Source organism: Metopolophium dirhodum, chromosome 8 (assembly GCF_019925205.1).
Source record: "Metopolophium dirhodum isolate CAU chromosome 8, ASM1992520v1, whole genome shotgun sequence".
Classification (NCBI taxonomy): domain Eukaryota; kingdom Metazoa; phylum Arthropoda; class Insecta; order Hemiptera; family Aphididae; genus Metopolophium; species Metopolophium dirhodum.
The window spans coordinates 19,970,555-19,990,334 of NC_083567.1; the positions used below are offsets into that span (position 1 = coordinate 19,970,555).

The 19,780-nt window shown below is 36.9% G+C and overlaps 1 protein-coding gene across 12 annotated transcripts in view; it reads right to left on the minus strand.

Moving 5' to 3' along the window:
* LOC132951149 (CUGBP Elav-like family member 1) overlaps positions 1-19,463 on the minus strand; it is a 194,178-nt gene extending 174,715 nt beyond the window's left edge. For 7 of the 12 annotated variants that reach the window (XM_061022891.1, XM_061022890.1, XM_061022889.1 and 4 more), the window contains exon 1: positions 18,988-19,463. The gene's annotated coding sequence lies outside the window, so the exon portion shown is untranslated. Of the gene's footprint in view, positions 1-13,587; positions 13,837-18,987 lie in introns of those variants that run through there. The other 5 variants (XM_061022888.1, XM_061022885.1, XM_061022892.1 and 2 more) reach the window with 3 other exon arrangements.
* Between the last annotated feature and the right edge of the window lie 317 nt (positions 19,464-19,780).

Here is a 19,780-nt window from a genome sequence, read left to right on the forward strand (position 1 = left end):
TGGGGCGGCGGATGAGGAGCACACACACACACACACACACACACACACTCTCTCTCTCTCTAGGTATTTATTTTTTTTTCATATTTTTTGTTCGCCTCTCCGGGAGAGGACGCACGGGGACTTTATTATTTGTTTGTTCGCTTATTTATTTATTTATTTGTGTGCGCCCAATTTTTATCGTCACCGCCGCGCCGTAGTACCGTAGTTTTCACGACAATAAAAATGAAATAATGACGAATAAATACAAGTCCTGCAGGACCTAATAATATTTCCTTCGCCGCCACCGTAACCGATGCCGTGCATCCTTGTGTATAAGTCTGCACGCGCGCGACTGTGTGTGGCTGGCACATATAATAATGTATACATATATATTATATACACTGCAATTTATACGCATATATAATATATTGTCGGATCGCGATTTTCACGGCTGGGATATTTACGTGCGCTCCAGAGGCGCGTCGTATTTCAATATATGAAAAAATCTTAAAGAATTCAAAGTGTATAATATTATATATATTTATATGCCGTCGGCGGAAAAATATACGACTGCTATACGAAAAATATCCATTTTATCATTCCCATTCCTTTGAAGCACGACTGTAATATAGCAACCCGCTGCTACTTTTACGTCAATAATATTCCTCTCTCCGTCAAACCACCACGTAAGTGTATTGTTGTTATTATTTGGCTGCGAGAAAAAAATAGGTTAGAACGCGTATGATACCGCGTCGTAATACCTACGCGAACGGTCACTGCACTGCTCGGACACTGTTTTCGTTTTAATTACGCGGAGGCCGCGGCGGAATTTTCGTTAAGTTTTTCATCGAACACCGATGCGGGGTTCGTAGTAAGACATTTCGGAAATTCCAAAATTGGAAATCAGAAAGAGAAAAACATAATATTACATATTAATAGTACTTAGGTATCGTTCTGCGCAGCGGGGGAAAAAACGAGTTTTCCAGTGTTTGCAGTCGTATTATGCATGTGCGCGAAGTCTTGACGTTTTATTTCTCAAATAATAATATGTAAATATCGGAACGCATCACGCTTTAAACGCTTGGAATTCGAGTGGTAATTATTTTCAAACAAACCCGAGTGTCGTGTAAACGCTTACCTACATACGGATTATTCGCCGTCGTCGTAAGCAGCTGTGGGTTACCTACCTAAAGTATAATAATCGATTCGAACGTTATTTGTATAATGTAATGCGTTCGGAAAATGCGTATGGCTCGAGAACCGCGCCGGAGTGCCTATTATATTATATAGTCCTGCGCGTAAATTGATTCGGTTGATTCCGGGCACGCGGTTTTCTGACGTTTTCCTTTTCACTTTCGGTATTAACTTTCGACGGGAACAACAACAACAACAACAACAACAACACAGTACGTGACTGCGCGTACATATTACACATCGACGTCGTCGTTAGGTACACTGCCGCCGCGTGTAATATTCGACGAGCTCGCGTGTTCAACAGAAAATGGTGGTGGGAAGGAGAGGGAGGGAGGGGGGGACGATGTCCGTCGTCGTTTTTTTCGGTCGGTTTTCGTAAATTATTAAGCCAATTATTGATACGCCGCGCTGTTACGACAGTTGCTGCACTAGGTATATAGGTAAGTTCCACCGCCACTATGTCTCCCGTCGCTGTTGACGCAATACACTAACTCTAATCGATACTATATATGGGGCAAGAACGCTATTTTTTTCCCCATCCGGGGTCCGTGTTCGGAAAGTCCGCGTTTTCCGATCGAACGGAATTTCTGTCCGCGCGGTAAAAACCACATACCGCGTCACATACCGTCGTCGTCGTCGCCGCGGACTCCCCTCGCCCTCGCCACGGCCAAGCCGAAAACGCGGCGGGTGCGTGTTTTTTCTCGTTTCGTCCGACGGGCGAAACGCGGTCGAGTATGCGTCACGCGTATATACGGCGCAATCAACTTGTCACGCGACAACGGCATTCTTCGGACGTAATTCGGCCTCCGTTTGTGCCCCCGACGACTATTAGGGCGCGCTTCAGGGGGGAGTGGGGCGGTCGACCAACGCGCGTTTTTGTTTGATCGGCGAAACGAAAGCACCCTCCCCCCCTCCCCCTCGCCGAACTGTGGAAATCCGAGCGACGGTTCAATGATCGTGTCATCTGCAGACCAGTGGACAACGAACCCCGAACGACCCGACCCGAAAACAGTTCTATACATATAACAGACGAGTACTCCGCGATGACGACTATTATTGTACAACACGCGTCGAGACGAATAATAGTGACGCGTTTTGATAACAATATTATAATAATATCGTGTTTCCCGCAAATGCGTTCACGCCACTAAAATAAGGATAGGTATAATAATAATATCATTAATCGTATACGACCAATAGCGTATCCAGAATTTTTTTTTTGTTGTGGAGGGTAGAGGGTGGTTATAATTAATTTTTGACAAATATTATCTAAAAATAATTTATTAATGAAAATGTTGTTATTATTTTTAAAAAAAAAATTGTTGAGAGGGGGGGGGGGGGGTTACAACACCCTAACCTCCTGGATACGCCACTGCCTGCGACAAATATAATATTATACGATTTCGATACCCGCATCACCGACCGCGACTGTAGAACTCCACTAACGGAGCAGGTGGTTTGGATCAAAATAATATTGTGATCGTATTGGCACAGCGTCTTAACTTACGTACCTATCTATTTTCAAAACTTTTAAATTCGCCAACAGACACAATTCGTAAGATTTAATCGAATAAAAAATTATAAAATCCCGTCATCGCCATGTCAGTTTATAAGACGTGCAAAGATTGGCCGCCAGAATTCCGCGATGCCTAGCAACTCTCACTTGAAAACTTTCGACATTTCAAAAACTGCGTAGACCGCGGTTATATAATTATTATTATTTTTTTTTTTTAAATTCAAATCGCTTATAAAATCTTTTCATCGTTTTAAGTACGCAAATCGTTCAAATGGCTGGCCGGGTAGTCCGCCGCAGCTGTATTATAATTCAGTTATCAGTTTGGTTTTCATACACGGTGCATTTATATTTTTTTTTAAAACGAGAAATTTAATTATAACAATAATTTCTTGCTAAAGATACCGTTGGAATTCGAAATAAATAAAAATATTTAACGATTAATAGCGTTCGTTATGTATTTGGTTGTACGTCGTATTTTATATACGTTCATTATCGTTATTATCATTATTATTATTCGCACTGGTTCATATAATATATTATAAAACGTATAAAACATAATTCAATCATTCATCAAAATGTTTCTATAGGTACACAGTACCTACTGTACTACCTACGCAGTTATTACGAAGACGAGTGATTCTGTTAATTAAAAACGATCTATATTTACGTGTAAAAAAATGCGTTCTGTCAGATTAAAAATACACATGTTGAACTTTTTTTTATAAAACAAATAATAATGAAGGGCTATTTTATGTTTATGAAAAAAAAAAAAACAAAACTGATCAATTGATCAAAACAAACGGTGTTCATTATCCGTACGCACATGTTGTTCACCCCTTTCCATTCCACCACGATCGCAGATGAACCCTGGGGAATATAATTTAGCTCGCATCGTTATTATAGCTCAGAGTTAAATTCCAGTTAATATCATGGAAAATAATAATAATACTATGTTGAAACTCAAGACAATGTGATGATAATAGTATAACCTTTGATGATGGTTACAACGTCAGAAATATTTTTGTACTATAATATTAATATTAACTAACATTTCAAGCTGAGTATTGATTATTATTTTTTCAACTGAATTATTAGCTATATTTTATAATTTCCGAGTAGTAAAAACAAAAAAATGCATGGTATATAATATTTTCGGCGTATAATTAATTCACTAAAAGAACTTTTGTAAAATAAAATAAAATGAAAAGTTTGACATTCGTAAACTGTAATGGTGCATCGAGTACTTTTAAGGCGGTCCAATTCCACGTATCAAACTAAATATTATTATGTAAGACTTTCGGGACGACCAAGTTTGTTCCACGTTTCCTACTTGAGCGCATTTTATTTTATTTATTTATATTTTCTTATAAAATTTCTAGAGGTTACCCAAGTAAAAGTGATATATCACGTTATGGGTATCCGATTTAAGTTTATAATAATAATTTTATATTTACCAAACAAAAAAAAGAAAGGAAAAAACAAATTTGTACTTTTATACTTTTGACCTACGGGGGGAATATAAATAATTTACAAATGAATAGAGCGAAACAATAAAACTGAAAAAATATCTAATGGGGTCCCCGGTTGTCGTGCTATGATAAATACATAGTTTTAACTTCGCAGCGTTATATATTAGGTACTATTAATATAATAATAATATAGCTATCATGATATAAGTATCCCGATGGATTTGCTCGGACACAGCAAGTCCGACGCACTCGTCGCGATATGTAAGGGGGGGGGGGGGGTCAAGTCGACCGAATGTTGTGGGTCGGACGGACTGAAAAGAGTAAACACACAATCGGCAAGCGCCTTTGGGACTTGAGACCCGCGGAGGGTTGTAAATACGAATGAGAGTAAATGCAGAAAACGCCGACACGTCTCGTCCGTTTCACGTAGCCCATTCGGCGGCGCGCCCTGCTAAACGAAAAACACTTATTATACAAATTTTAAAGGTCAACACAAACGCGCGCGGATGCGGGCCCGTCAGATATGCCTTCGTCCTCCTCTCGCCTAGGTCGTTGTTATTTTTGCGCACGCGAAATTCGACTGTAGGTACTTGTGTGTGTGTGTGTGTGAATATCAAGTGACATATATAGGTGTACTGTAGTGGAGAGCGTCTCGACGAAATGGTAACCGTTTGATGGATTTCGTTCTAGTCGATATTTTTAATAATATGACAACTTTATCATAACGGGCGCAATCGTCGTATAATAATGAATGCCCAACATATTATAATATATTATATTAAGACGAAAGACGATGTGTTTAAACACCACGCCACACCGACAACAAGGTGCAGTACACGCGGGGTGGTCCGCGGACAATCGCGTCCGTCAGTAATTGCTGTTACGCCCTGCTGTACGACTTCACCCCAACCACTCGCACCCAATCGCGAATTTTTGCCATTCCACCGACGACGTGGCTGACGGTGGTGTATTATATATACGTGTATAATAGGTGTGCAGTATAATATTACGTTTCGCGATAAATTGCGGTCCTTCGTCGTGTCACCCCCCTCCCCCCATCCCCCCGGAAAATCAAAACGTTTTTGGGGTGTGGGTGGGTTCAAAACTATGTCTGCGCGGAATCAGGCGGCAGTCGCGTGCGATGCATTTCTCGGAGAGATTTCCGGCGCACCGGTCGTCGAAATGTCGTCGCGATACGGACGATTTCTGCAGTCGAGAGGGAGAGGCGTCGATAATATTAAAAACTATATTATGGCAGAACCAATAAAAAGTCGACGAGTATCATAGTCAATTATTATCTCACCCCACGCGAATTATTATTTATCAAAGTAAAATGTATACCCACTCCGTCGCGCTCTCCTCCTCCGCCCCCCCTCCGTCCATCCTCGCCATACACACACTCGGCGCAGCAACACATATTATGACCCCCCCCCCCATCCCTCCACACGTCCATCTCTACCACCGAATGACCTTTATAAATAGATCTGCGACGTGTTGTTTCCCGTTTTCTCGTCGGTGTGTATGTGTTTTTTTTCTGACTTTCTTGTTTTTCTTTTTTCCATACATTTTTTTTTCTTTACACTAGTACGCAACACCGAAGGAACGTATTTATATTCGTTTTCGCTTCGAGTCCCTTTACTCTCTCGCTGTGTATCAGCCTCTCTCACTCTATCTCGCTCTCTCTCTCTACCGCACACTCTCTCTCGCTCGCTCTGTCACTCGCGCAGTACCATACATTTTCTCCTCCGCACGTCTCGCCCGCGGTCATTTAATTTTATTGCCTCCGGCGTCTAATTTAAGAAATCTCGCAGGAAATGATACACGACGGCGACACGCCGCGCAGCCGTGGACATCCAAACATGGGCAACGGGATAGGATTCATTACGTATAATATTGTTAATAACATTTATTTTTATGTATACATATTATTATTATGTGCCATGTACGTTTCGCTTTTCGTCGGTGTGCGAACGGAGGCGTCTCGTACAATCCCTTTAACCACCGGAGTAACACGGCGCGGCCAATCATGCAGCATAACATAATAGTGCTCGATCATGTTTGACATGCGTCTTTAATAGTTACGACGACAGGGCAATTAATTTTATTAAAAATTACAAAACAAAAGAAAACCGAAAAAAAATTTCTTCTATAATTTTTAATAGAAATAATGCGTACGCATGTGACTGTTGTCATAATAGGTATTTACTGCAGTGTAGAGAGTTAAACAGCACAATATTATTTCGGATGATTAAATTTCAAACGAAAAAATAAAACAATGATACCTAGTACCTACCGGCGTGTAAATTAGAATGGTTGTGATTCCGGGAATTAAATTTCATTAAAATTGGCTCGTTTCCACGATAAAAACTATATTTGTGGAGCATAAATTCTTTGGATGTTTTAATTTTAACAACATTAATATTATACTAATTTATAGCGATATGTGTAGATTTGTCATTTGATATTCATTTAGTTCAACTACGATAATAAGCTCTTTCTATTTCGTAGTATTTCTAATAAAATGTTAAAAAATCAATTATCGGTAAAATGTCACTATAATAATTCTATAATGGGTTCATTGAAATGACACACGATTGTGGAAAGGAATCTCGTACAAAGAAAAATATGCAATCAATTACACTAAAGTATAAAGTTGATTTTGGATCTAAACCCATTTCGTTAATAACATCGACATATCATACAACCTATAAGTGACTAAACCAACGGTTCTTTATATCACTGAATTGATTACCAGCCAACTTTGTAATTCTTGTAATTTTATAAAAAAAAAGTGACTTCAATCATTCTAGAGTCTATGTATAGGAGGTAGTCATTATTTACACAAAGTTATAGTTAATTTATTATTCTTGGGAATTTCGATCAACCGGTATTTACTTTTTGCATATTATCGAAATAATTTTTTTTTATAAACTATTAAGCGCGCTAATTATGCAAAACAAAATGTATAATTAGTAAATATTAAATATCTACTAACATATACCGTGAACGTATTCTTTTGTACCCAAGTAGATGATTATTCAATATTTCCAGTGTATAGATCTATAGCATATTGTCAATTTTCTGATCCGTACGTCAGTTGTAGGTATGCGTCTTATTAGGGTAAAAATGATGTACGAATATATTGAATATTCATATTGTTTTGAAACAGTAATTAGTATACGTTTGTACGATATTATAATACATTTTAACTTGGTGCTGAGTGTATATTATTTAACAATTGATAAACTTTAACGCTTATTCTGATGTAAAATGTAACTACAATGGAATATATAATATGAAATACTGATGGTTAACTGCATCCGCTGGTAAAAGAAGTTGAGAGTCAAAAACTTTTACTCAACTCCATTATCAACGGTGTCGGAATCGAGCTAGTTATAAATTACGGCGGCACTGTCAAATTGTTGAAAAGGCAAACAATTTTACGGCTCGAATCGAGCGCAAACAGGCGCTATTCGAAGTTTTGACTTTAATTTTTGAGCCACTCGGTCTGTGCATTTTTAACGACGACACGTTGGCTGCCGTTGTCTGCAGCGACTCGGCCAGCCGGAGACTTATAGAAATTCAAAACGAAAACGACAAAACACCACAACCACGTGGTGATCAGTGTGATCAGAACAGAGACGTATATAAAACAACTATTATAATACTATTATAGCCGACTGCCTATAGTAATATTATGACGTCATGAACACCTCTGATGCACGACCGGCATTTGTCACACAGGCAGTGCGTTCACATAAAATACAGCGATAACAATTAAAAATTAAAACGTTATGCCTATATTATATTTAGGTATCACTTATTAGTCTACCTGTGATAACTGACAAGCTGTATATTATGTAAACGTTGCCTGTGTTCTGTCACAAATGGCGGCCGTGCGTCGGTGATGAAATCAAGTCGGCTATCTATAGTAGTTGTCTTATATAATAATATGTCTGTGGATCAGACTCAGTCGGAAGTTCAACGACAGACGTTGGAAAATCAACCGTTCAGTGTAATCGTATGATCTTATATGGCAGCTAGGGTTGACCAAACCACGGGGCTCGCGTCTTAAAATGTTTGATAATTGTTAATAATAGGTAGGTACCATTTCTTTTCCCGCTCTTCTTATTATATTTCATCGTGATATTGTGCGGACCACGACTCCCCTCTTATCGCTGCAGCCACCCCCGTTGTATACAAATCGACGCTCAAGTCGCGGCCTGGTAGTAAAATAATAATATTATGACGTACGAGTGTGTGGTTGGACAGAGTACGCCGCCGCGCCGTGATACGAAATATTTCGACGAGGCGTAAAAAAAAGACGCTTGGGTACCCATTGGGGGGGGGGGGGGGGGGGTGGAAGTGCTGGGTGTCAGTGCGTTTCACAGGCCTATGTAGAATTACCGGGACGATGTAGGTCCTATACCTACCTATGCGTAGTACGGACATGGTATACGGAAACGTCTTCGGGGCCCCGCGAGGAGTCTTTTGTTTTTCACCCCTCCCCCCCCCCCCTAAATTCCGGTTCACCCGAGAGGGTCGTGTCGTCTGTACGAAATTCGCTCGCGAATACCCATCGACGGCGAAAATAAGGACTTGGGCGTTGATTATTATTATTATTTATGCGAATATACGAGCTCGACGACGTGTGCGCTTTTGTTACTCGCGGTCTGGCCGCGTCTCGAGAGTCGCACGCGCGGAACAAAAGAGGGATTTCGCGTACAGGCCCTTCAGGAATATAATACGCACTCGCGCACGGTGAATTACCCACTAGATTATTCACCATTTTTGCGGCGCAGTGTTCTCCCGCCCTTAAAAAAAGCACCCTTGTTTTTCCGATCGATTTGCCAAGGGGAAGTTGTACTTATATATTATACTCTATAGGTAGGTAAGTATATTACGGTGTGTTTTTTTTTTTTAATCAATTTTTCCACCCAAAACCCCCCTCCCCCACACTCGATTAAGATCACACGCGGCAAACGTACAATATTAATTACGTTTAATCGAGAAAACAATAATATTATTAATATTATATTGACCATCGAAGGTTACAGAATACAATATATAAGACGTATAATAGTGTAATATTATGTATGTCGCACCGCAATATAGGTATACGCTATAGAAAAAAATACTGTAAACAGTATATTGTTACTGAGAAGAAACGTATGGTCTTAAGTCAACGAGGCGCATCGGATAAAACAACACTATAATATAATAATAATAATATAATGATGGGTAAACTAAACGTCTGAGAGTGTGCGTGTGTGTATGAGAAATGGCGAACAACGGCAATTAATGTGTAACAGGTAATATAATAATAATAATGAACGTATATTATTATTATACTCAAATGACGACTACTAAAATAGTGTGATGGTGATAAAAAAAAAATACATTGAATGGTGTCGTTTGTTTGGATGTTTCATTTTTTTTATTGAGCCATAGCTCCTTCAGTAGGTTGTTTATTGCGCTTCTCTGTTGAGATTACATGGTGATAATCCAGATCCGACCCTCCCCGACTTTCCTGATGTAAAATTCACAATAAACCTTTTATTTGTTTTCCAATTAAAAATATATATATATATTCATAAATTAGGTAATACATTATTTTACACGGCTGTCGTCGGGTTAGTAATTTATTTAAATAAAAATGTCAACGCACACAAAGCACGAAACGATTATTAAATAGGTACTCTCCGTTATTTATGAAACGTTCATATTATTAATATATTTTATTTACTCGTTGTATTTTATTATTTGTGATTAATAAGACCCGGAGTTTTATGGTACCATAATGACTACCTACTACAATAATACATGTATCATAAACATGAATATTATTCAGGGTTTATATTATTATTATTATTATTACGTACAACTCGTTAAAAATGATATTAAGATCTAAAAAAAAAAACTATCTCGTGCGCGATGACAATAATATTGTCATAAATGTTTGAGATATTACTTTTATAAATATAAATCATTCAATATATTTTATTGATTTATACACCACATAAAGAAATACAATCGCTATGGGATTTCTTTAATATAGATGTTTAACCAATAATTTCACGAATGAATTGGTATTTTTTCGTTTTTGTAAGAAAATATTATCATGGCGTAGAATGGAAAACTGAAGATTCAGACATGGATAGATAATAAAATTTAATCCAACCATAATGCTATTAGTTATTTCTGTTGTTACTGAACTTTTACAGACATTGACATTCGTGCAGTTTATTTTCCCAAGAATTCACTACAACAATAATGTTAATAAGTTAAATTTCAATGTTCGATAAAATTGTTTTGGTATTAATTTATTAGACGTATCAGATAGGTACCTATCTGTTTTTAATTGAATTAATATTACAAAATAAAATTATTACAAAAAACACTTAAGTCGTACTATATAATATACGAGTGACGCAAACAATGAGTATATCGCAATACCGAGTTTAAAGAAAACAGTTGTATAATAAAGCTTTTATTATTTAAGACTTCGCATATATTAATATACATATCTCGTGTTGTTATCAAATATAAATATTTAAACAGTTGTTTAGTCTGTTTGAAAAATACATTTGTCTAAGTGGATATGTGTGTCCAGGCCACATAATATAGATGTATTATTCATTCGAAGCACAAAGAAAATAAACTTTCCGATGGTTGAATTGTTAATAATAGAGCAAGTATTAAATATTAATAATTTCGTGACAGCTGGTTAAAATTTGAAAAGTGACCGGTCGCAAGCGAAAATATAACATGAAAAGAAAATGTTTTATTTTTATTTTTTCAGAAAAACAGAACGTCACGAACAAACCCGAAACAATCAAAGGGCTTACTAGGTAATTATTATTATTATTATTTTTTTTTTAGCAAAACTATAAAAATAAAACCAGAATTAATAAAGTGTTATTATATAACTATATATAATAACATCATCGTAGTAGTTCCTATTTAATATTTAAAATGTCAATATATGAAAGAAACAAAGCGTGACAAAACGTTCGCATAAATAAACACTAATATGAAAACAATAAAAACAGAGTACCTATAAACTATAAAGCGTATTTTCCGCCGGTATATTATTTTTCTCGCACGTTCGCATAATAATAATAATAATAATATAGCAATAATGAACTTAATTCTCGTGTGGTACGCAAAAAACAAACTCAAAGTACAAAGACGACGGCGCATGCGCATACTGCGGTATAGATAAACCGATTGATTATAATTATTAAAAGAAAAAACCAAAATTCTGTAGTATACACTTCGTACCTACCTATATAATATTATACGTTTTGATTAATTTCTACCGATGGCCGACTACAGTTGAACTGTACGTAATGTAATGCTGATATTGTGAACAACAATATTACTGTCTTGTAATACCTATACGGCCATATACCTTTATCCAAAACGCAGTAAGCAAAGAAATAATGACGTGAGCCGAAAAAATTGAGAAATAGGTACCTACCATACAATATTATCAAGGAGTCGAGGAGTGTGATAGAAAACGATAATTATTGTAAAATGCAATAATATTATAATAATTATTGCGATCATTCCTAGGTAGGTACCTATATTATTGTATTACACATAATATCACGTCGTATAACACAACATGCACATTTTGTACCTATATACACGACGACGAAAAGGCGGGCGTCGATATTGCTGTTGTTGTTATTGTTGTTGTTGCATATTAGTATATTATACCTTTCAGGGACGACCTTTGGTGCAGCAATAAACGCCGAGATCGTATTATTATTATTATTATTATAATATTATCATCGTCGTCATCACTTTACTATCATTATTACGTAGGCATAGAGTGTGGTGGTGAGCTGGCCGACTTGCCGTCGCGCGCGTGATAATCCTCTCGGCCGCGTGGCATTTTAGCGCGCTAATCTCTTTGAGTTTTTCATTTACCCGTTTCCGGGTGCACGTGCGAGCTCTCGAATACACTTCCACCCCCCCCAACCCCGACCCACGAACCACCCCCCCCCCCCCACACACACACGCGCACACATATGCGCACACGAGAGCGTCATCGTTTTCAACACTCAAACGAATTTATTATGCTTATAATAATATTATAGTAATATAGATCCGTCTGGCGCAGGAAATGGAATACAACAATATCGACACAGTATAGCGAGTGAATCAATAAACGGTAAAGTGTTTTTTAATATTTTTTTTCTCTAAAAAGCCGGACAGGATACACGTCATAATATATAGATAAATAATCGCATTCGAAGTTGTACCGGTGGTTCTGAGCTACACTCTGTTTCCTGCAGCGTCGCGTAGTAATAATATATATTGTACAGTATTAATATATTTTAATACTTTTAATGGTTTTGAAAACATTCAATTCATGTAGCTAATGGCCTTTGTTGTCAATGTTAATTTTTTTTGCAGATCAATAAAAAAAAAACATTCAAAATACTCCATAAATAACGGTTGTAAAAAAAAAATAATAGATGTCTATTATATAATATGACAATATCAATCAAAAGTTCGGTGAAAATTCAAGTTCAACAATAATTGTTTTGTTGGTACGAGTGAATATGACGATTTTGCAATAATTATTGCATTTATGCGTGTAAGTACAATAATAACTGTATAGGTGTTATCTATTTCACTCAAAAGGTTATGATTTTTGTACTATGCTTAACAGTTTTATTTTGTATAGGTACACATTAAAGATAATATTTGAATAGCTAAAAAATCAATGTGGCAAATTGAGACCAACGCATAACAGATAACTCGTCAAATATAAATGATTAACGAAATATCATAATTATTACAAGTAGACAGAATTCTTTTCAAAGCGTTATCTGAAATCCATAAGAATTTATGCAGGCTTAATCAGGTGGTCGAAATGAACAGTTTTTTTTTTTAATTGAAATCGAATAAACCATTATTTTAATGTCAAAGTAGGTAACCTACCTTATACAATTATTGTCATGCACAGATATAAAATATTAAAATTACATCTGTTCATAAACACCAAATGAAATACACGCAGTTACACGTTTCAATGCATTTTTTTCATTTAAAATATTATATAATATATTTTTTATAAAAAACTTTTAAAATTCTTGATTGTGAAAAAGTTTCCGAGCCTTTGAGAAAAAATGTTTTCTTTTGAAATTCAAGAATTATTAACTTATACATACAACGTCAGCGTATTATCAATTTATGGAAAATCAGTACGTCTTTGTGGTGTAAATTGTACAATACTTTGTACAATTAAAACTTTTTTTTGTTTTGTTTCATTATTGTTGTACGCAGAATCACCATAAATCTTATACATAGTCAACCGCACAGGATTATCAACGGCACTGTAGAACGGTAATATTAGGAAATACGACAAATAGATATATATAATATTAATATTTATGATAATTATTATGATACCATGTGTGTGTTGTTTAGCGAACATTACGTGCATCCCATGCGAAAACTTCGGACACAAACAACGACATAATACGATGTATGGGTACCCGAACGTCGATACAGGGCGGCACCCGCCGACGACGGATGTTGTACGATATGATCATTCGCTATTTCTATATGATAATAATATAATATTGTACATACGACCATAATATTATCGACTTGATCGGTTTTGAAAGCAAACACGTGTGCATATTTTAACACAAAAAAAAAATTAGCGGTTATTCACGACGCGGACAGAAACACGCAGTTGTATAATAGTACAGGCGATAACCACACGGTTTGCTGCTTATCTCCTGTGTTAATATAATATATTACAACTGGCATCGAAACGACTAATAAACCGTGTACACTATCACTCTACGCCCCGTTATCAGTACACGCGCTGTGTGTGGGTGTGCGGGCGTGTATGTGTGTGTGAGTGCGCGTGCGCGCAACATGTCAAAACTGGCTTATCGTACACGCCCGAATAATATCCCTCGATGGTTAATATCGAAATTGAACGTACACGTACGCCGGAATATGATAATATTATAATATACACCGCGAGTCAAACGACTCAACGGGTTTACGACGAGGGGGTGGGCGGGGATGGGGTTGACTTTGTTCGGAGAACTTTTGTTTTGCGCATGATTGACGCGCCAAATGAAAGTGCCTGGAAGACTATAGATAGGGAGCTGTACTGCACCGCTGCAGCTACGGTGTACACAGCGGTAGCGGTATTAGTGGTGTCGGCGGCGGCAGTCATCGAAGCAGCGATAGCGGCGGTGGCAGCAGCGTGGTAGCGGTAAAGAGGGATTAGGAGTCAATGTAATTTGACGACGACAACGGCGACGGCGAGCACCCCGCCCAGTTATCCGCTATCCGCACTAATGATTGATGACGAGCAAACATCACCGCGTGCGTATATACCCCGCCGCCTCACCAAGTGCGCGTTCGACAAAAACGAATACGCAGACAACACGTCGATGGGCCGAAAGCAAATTTTCATAAAAGTCGGGTCGTCGAACCCGCCCCCAAGCCATCCGTTCCACCTCCACCACTACCGACCCTCTGCTCGTCACGAAGAATATGGTAAAAGCTAAAAAAAAATCCACGTACAAACTCCACCCCCCGCTACTCTTTATTTGCGCGCGGAGTGATCCGTATTACGTTCACCTACGCGACGAAGTACGCTGCAACACGGAGATTCAAAGCCCGCGGCCGGACTCGTCGGGACGGACAAGATATTGTTATTATTATTATCATACTTCCTGGTCCTATTATACAACGGGCAGTGAAGAATACCACGGGTGCACTCCGTCGATTCGACTCGAATACCCCTTATGTGGGCGGTTAGAAACAAAATAACCGTAATATTAAAATATATATCTAATAATAATATATAGGGATCGACGTTTCAATTATTCCGATATCACGATATCATCCTGCATATAGAATTATAATATCGTAAAACAATGGTATAATATTATGAATGTCAGACGATTTAAAAGAACACCCCTAAACCTCTTGCAGCTTGGCTCATGAACAATAATAATTGCATCGTCCTGCTCATTTTTCGGGCAACAGGGAAAAGTCCTTAGAACGAACCCTGATGGCTGATACACATAATAATAATATTATAATATACGATCGACGTGCAGACGGAATACTTTCCCCGTTTCGATCGAATGGTTATTATTGTAAAAAAAAAAACAGAGCGCTGATTGTTTTTCTGGGTGAAAAACAATATAAGCGTGAAATAGTTAACATTTCGCGGTCGTAGGATAAATAAAAAACAAAAAAATATCAATGCGCACATGAACATAACAATAATATGATATATAATAATGATAATATGTAACCGCTATAATATTACGACGGCTGCCGCAATAATGTCACGTCGCCGATTTATTATTATTCGCGAAATCGAAATTTCGCTCGCGTATATATTACAAGTATATTATTATACGTACCTAAATAAAATATAATACTATTATGTTTTATATTTATATAAACATACGAGTATATCGAGTGAGTTGTGTGTTGCGTTTCAATAATAACGAATTTTATATTATTTTGACGCGTTCGAAATATACTGTTATTGTAGTACAATATTGTACAATATAATATATTGTGTATGTATGTATTATTATTTATTATTATACAATTACAGTTCAGTTGTACACGACATTATATTATGTATATATTATACGCGCACAATATACATACAGCTTTCGCAAACAGTAATAAAGCGGACGGCCGTTTTTATCCTCCGCCGAAATCGCTTTATTGCTGCTATTATTTTTTGCTTGCGTAAACTTTAAATGTTTACGGTCCCGAAGAATAACATCGGAATAATATATATATACATAGTTACAAGGTATACAAGGTTAAGAAATGAACGCGTAAATTACGGTCTTCGAATGATAAAGTAAACGATATCATACTATAATATTGTACACCCGCGGTCGCATCTCTACAATAATAATAATAATAATATGTCCAGTGTCGCGGGTATTCATATTAGGTATATAGGCTGACCTGTAGGCGTTTCGAATAACCCCACATCGACGGGGAAAACGACAGGTATATCGTAGTGATCTCATTTGTGACGAGCGAAAAAATTATGTCGCGTCAGAATTTTTTCACCCTATTTTTTTGGCGTACGCCAGTCCGAATCGGCCAATCCAAACGGGTCGACTCGGTCGAGACGTTGTTAAATAATAATATTGTCGGCGGGCAAACACGAGACGTGTTTTATAAGACGGGTACGCGTTATGCCGTAATGGTGTTGTGTATTTGACGTTCGAGTGCCGTCGTCGTTACACGGAATATTGTAATATATATATTATACTGTCAGCGTTTCGACGGTTTATTTGATTTGGTTCTCTTTATCTTGGGTGTGCCGGCGGCCCGTTAGTGATTAATACTGAGCAAACAAAAACGAATGGTGTACGCGGCCGAGGGGAAAATATTATACAGTCGAGTGAGAAGGAAAAAAGACGAAATTTCCCATGGAACAACGTAATAACAATATATACCTAATCACAGATAATATGGCACTTTGTTCGTCACACTAAGACAATAGTAATCGATTGTGTGTACCATTGCATATGTACAAGTGTGCGTGTGCGTGTGCGAGTGTGTGTTGCGAGTGTGTGTACAGTCACGTGGAATCATATGATATTATAATGCTCTCACGGATTTGAAGGTTTTGTAATAATTTCCATGTGTGCGATACATTTTACAAGACGATAAAATTCACGTTATCGTACATAACCCCACTACTGGTTACACGCGTATACCGGAAACGTCGTAAATAAAATTGTTGGAAGAATAAAAATACGGTCGATATCAAATCATTTGAAAAAAATAACGAATAGAAAAACGTTGTAAATTAAAAAGGTGTATGACGGTTTGGGTCTTGGACGTATTATGTACGAGTAATCTCTTTAAAATTGAAATAATCGCATCTAACGTGTATTCGAGGTCAAAAATGCTCACTTACGATGAACCATTAAAATAGGTTCTACTCTCAAGTACAGTCAAACAAGTATTTGAGTATAATACAAGTTTGGAACTTTACCTCGAAACAATTAACCGAAGAGGGGTTGGAAAACCTCCTTGAAAATGCAAGTGAAATTACATTTTTTATACCGACTCAACAAAAACCGTTTTAAGTAGGCTACCTTTTAAGTTTAAAATTAGTACTTTGAAAATTGAAGAGATGCATGAATGTTATAGAAAAATTAATGTATGTAAAAATGATACAGAATATTTTTATGTTGTCATTAAAATTAAATGTTTTAATTCTAAAATATTAAAATCCTTCATTTTTTTTAAGACTAAACGCAAAGTACCAAAATTAAACTGTGACATGTAGCCAATATTTTAAAATTGAAAATTTTTAATCAAATACAATAATATTTTTTTAATAAATAGCTTATTTATTAAAAAGTTAAGTAAAAAATATTGTAAAATGAAAATGTAATATGGTGTAACAGTAATATAATGTTGAATTTATAAAATAAAATACTGTTACGAGGACACATTATATACGCTTCGTTTGAAGAGGCAATCATTTCTTTTTTGACATTTTCAATAAAGTAATAATAAAAAGAGAAGATGATTATTGGAACAAATAGCAATCCAATTGTTTCTGGCAAATATTAAATTCGCTTGTGGAACAAACAGTGGTGGAAACCTCAACAAGTGTTATAGAAACCGTACGACGACAATGACGAAGGCACATAACACTAGGGATTTGTAGGGTTTTGCTGGCATAACAAAGTCGACAAAAACAAAAAAATAAACTGTCCAGAGAAAGAATATAATATTAAACTGAACACAAATTGGCATTTTTTTTTCTTTTTACTGTTGAAGCAAAATTAATCAGTATTTGAAAGTTAGGGATGGGTAAACGCAATGGTTTCCGGGGAGGTGGGCAGGACGAGTGATGAATACTAAATGAAGACTACACCATCGATGGGGGCCGTGTTTTTATTAATTTAAACGGATATTTATTCTTTCGATTCCCAATAGCCGAAACTTTAAATGCCATGACAATGGACAGTTTTTATTTATTTTTTCAATATGATTTTAATTAAAATGTAATGATCCAGAAGATAAAAAAAAATTGAATATTTAAACCAATTGTTAAAATGTTGAGTTGGGCACGTAGAAGTCCTCAAGGCACAGTTAACATGTTTCCTGACCTTTGACCTCTTTCACCCTCTGCTTACGTTCACTATTACTACTGCTAACCCCATAATTTACCTTTTTTTCATATTACAGAGAACACTATCGCAGTACCTACCCTCGACCTTGTTATCTCTGGTGTATGAATTCCTTAGCTTTACACTGAGATAAACTGTAGGGGTGAAAAAGGCTCAGAAAAGGTAGGGAAATATACAAATTCCTGTTGTACCCCAAGGGATTACATTGCTAAAAAATAATATTCTCGAACACCGCCGGATAATAAAATGGGTTTAATTTTCCACTTGAGATTCTCGGAAAATCGCACTAATAATGTAATATTATGTTATATAACTGTACGTAAATTGTATTTTTACATAATATTATTTTCCGGCGTTTTTCTCGAATTTTGAATACATATTTTATTTTTGGACAAAACGCTACATCAGAGGCATTATTAGTCTACATAGTGAGCTTCGGGGTGCTTGTACCAAGCATTAGCATTTAGCTAACATTGAAAAATTTATATATTCAAATGAGTTATTCGATATTAGAATTACTTTGCAACCTGTTGTTGTTTTCATGTTTTTCTATAATATTTTCTTTGAACGGGCCACGCACCCCGCAGCCCACAGGATATCATAATATTTTAATGTACATAAAAAGTAAATGTGATGCACAAACCAATGGATAAAATAAAAATCCCAACTCGTCAGCGACACAATTAGATGACAGTAAATAAAATAAATAAAAAAAAAAAACAGTGACGGAAGGACGGACAGACACAGAGACACCACAAGTAAAAAAAAAAAATAATAATAAATTAAGAAACCGATTTAAGAGTATAAGAATAATATACAAGGGTTACACAAAATAAGAAAAAAAACTTTGTAATAAGAAAAAAAAAAGAAAAACCAAAAAAATTTATCCTAACTCATTTTTTTTTTGCAACGTGTATCCCGCGAATATTAAAAAAAAATTGTAAATAATAATAATATTATGTATATTGTATTGGAATTATTTTTTTTTTTTTTTAGACGCGATACGCACACGAGACGAACACGACGAAATTATATTTATACGAAATCGTGCACTGACGGGGGCGGCGAAAACGACGGCAAACTGTCGGCGCGACCCGGCGTTCGACTGGCCCGGCCCCCCACGAGTACGCGCGGTCGGCGACTTGTTGTAGACGCGCTACCCTCGTGCGTTCGGGCGCCGTCGTCGGTCACCGTCGCAGCGTTATCAGTCCCGTCCCGACGTCGGCGGCGGCGGCATCGGCGACGGCGGCAGCTTGGCGGTTTATTTTATTATATATTTTTCGGTTTTATTATTTATTATTTCGTTTTTATTTATTCGTTTAGGTCACCGAACCGACCAGCCGCCGCCCGCGCCTCCACCCCACCCTCGGCCCGCTCAGATAATAAAAGCGATAATAACAACAATAATAACAGCGCATTATAATATTATTATTGTA